Consider the following 2,689-nt stretch of genomic DNA (forward strand, 5'->3'; position numbering starts at 1 on the left):
TGCAACCTCCACCTCCTGGGTTCAAACAATTATCCTGCCTCAGCCTCCTGAGTAGCTGGGACTACAGGTGCATGCCACCACACCCAGTTAATTTTTGTATTTTTAGTAGAGACAGGGTTTCACCATCTTCGCCAGGCTGACCTCAGGTGATCCACCCACCTCAGCCTCCCAAAGTGCTGAGATTACAGGTGTGAGCCACCTCTCCGGGATGACAGATACTTTATAAGACAGCATGCTGAGGGATGTAATGGGGTTTTGAATCCAAGCTGAGAAGACTGGGAAGAGAATTACCTGCAGGGTTTGGGGTGCCCAGAAAGACATCAGTAAAGGGCAAGTGAGATGGTGAATATTTTCAACTTGATTGTATTTAAGGGTGCAAAGTATTGTTCCTGGGTGTGTCTGTGAGGGTGTTCCCAAAGACTAACATTTGAGTCAGTGGACTAAGACAAGCAGAGCCACCCTCAGTCTGGGGGGGTACCATCTAATCAGCTGCCAACAAGGCTAGAATAAAGCAAGCAGAAGAATGTGGAAGGACTGGACTGGTTGAGTCTCCCACCTTCATCTTTCTCCTATGCTAGAGGCTTCCTGCCCTGGAACGTCAGACTCAAGTTCTTCAGCTTTCGGACCCTTGGGCCTACACCAGTGGTTTGCTGGGGGATCTCGGACCTTCAACCACAGACTGAAGGCTGCAGTGCTGGCTTTTGTACTTTTGAAGCTTTGGGACTTGAACTGACTTCCTTCTCCTCAGCTTGCAGATGGCCTGTTGTGGGACATCAGCTTGTGATCATGTGAGCCAATTCTCCTTCATAAACTCCTTTTCATAGATACATCTTTCCTATAGTCCTGTCCCTCATTAGTCGTAGAACCCTGACTAATACAGTAAGTAACATCTGCCAAGTAGAGGAGGGAGAAAAACTCATTCAGGTGAAGAGATGACGCTGTGCCAAGACCCAAAGGCATGAAAGAGGTGTTCATGTCCCTGAAATGGGTAGCACCCTGTGGCTCAGACCTCAGGGGCTCAGTGGTTAGCACCCTCTTGGTTGTAGGTAACAGACATTCAACCTGCCTACCAGAAATGTATTGGCTCACTACTTGGGAAGTTCAGACTTGGGTTGGCTTCAGGCTTAGCTGGATCCAGGAGTTTCAGTGATGTTATGTCCCTCTCCTTTCTCTCCATGCTTTAGCTCTGCCTCCCTCTGTGTGTGGGCCTTGCTTTTTCCTGTGCATGATAGGAGGTGGGATACTCCAGAGTCACATCCTCCCGGGACAGCAGTGCCTATTAAACAGCCTTCCTCTCTTGTTTGGCAGAGACACTAGGGGGCTCTGCCGGCCTGACTCCAGCTGGGGCTCCTGTGATGGGGTGGGATAAGAAGGGCAGGTTGGTGCGCTGAGAGTGGGAAGAGGTGCTGGGCAGATAAGCAAGGCTCGTCCTCTGGGTGTACTTCTAGCACCATAGAGGAAGGCGGGGACCAGGCTCCCAAGGGTCTTGTGGGACCAGTTAGGAGTTTGAATTTCCTTCTGGAGGCAACTGGAAACAAACGAGAATTCTAAGGGAAAAAGTGATCCAGCTGGAAGATGGAAGCCAGCCCAGTGCCCAGCCAGACAAGGAACTGCAATGGGTAGGGAGGGGACAGGAGGCAGGAGAGGGGACAGGAGGCAGTGGAGGGGGAGTTGAGAGTGGGGAGCCAAGAAGCCGGAGCCGCAGAATTTGGCCTCTCTTCCGATGACTATGAAGTGTCTGGAGATTAGCTTGGGCTAACATGGGAGCTCACCTGGACCCACCACCTCTTGCTACATGTAGATGCTAATTGAGAGTGGGAAGGCAGGCAATTGAAACTCTGATTTTTTTATCATATAAGAAAATAAATGCCAGTTGCAGTCGCTCATGCCTGTAATCCCAGCACTTTGGGAGACTGAGATGGGTGATCGCTTGAGCCCAGGGTATAAGACCGGCCTGGGCAATATAATAAGATCCCATCTCTACAAAAAATACAAAAGTTAGCCAGGCGTGTTGGTGTGTGCCTGTAGTTCCAGCTACTCAGGAAGTTGAGGCAAAAGAATCATTTGAACCCAGGAAGTCGAGGCTGCAGTGATCCGTGATCCCACCACTGCCTCTAGCCTGAGTGACAGAACAAGACCTTGTCAAAAAAAGAATAAGAAGGAGAAGGGGAAGAAGAGGAGGAGGAGGAGGAGGAGGATGGGGGAGTGAGAAGGAGAGGGAAAGGGAGAGGGAGGGGGAGGGAAGGGGGAGGGGAAGCGGAAGGGGAAGGAGAAGGAGAAGGAGAAGGAGGAGGAGAAGAAGGAGAAGGAGAAGAAAAAAAGAGCAAAATCTAGCCACAGCACCAGGCTATGGGGAAGGTCAGAAAAAGAATTGGGCCAGGGAGTCTGGATTCTGTTTTCTGTCATTGATTAGAAGATGGCCTTGGTTATCCCCTTCTCCACTGTGGCCTCAGTTTCCCCTCTGTGGATACCAGTTGGGGTGAATGGTCCCTAGGGTTCCCTCAGCATGACAGTGTCCTGGTTCTATTTTCAGAAATGGAAATCCCTGTTTGGGCCTGAAGCTACGTATCACACTCTGTGGCTCAGCGGTGCTGTCGAAAGAGAGGCCCTGGGGATGTGAGGAGTGTGATTTTCTTTACTCTGCCTAAATAACATGCAGGGGCCTGGGGTGGCCACACATGCCCCGGCC

Source organism: Colobus angolensis, unplaced genomic scaffold (genome assembly GCF_000951035.1).
Source record: "Colobus angolensis palliatus isolate OR3802 unplaced genomic scaffold, Cang.pa_1.0 Scaffold82, whole genome shotgun sequence".
Lineage (NCBI taxonomy): Eukaryota > Metazoa > Chordata > Mammalia > Primates > Cercopithecidae > Colobus > Colobus angolensis.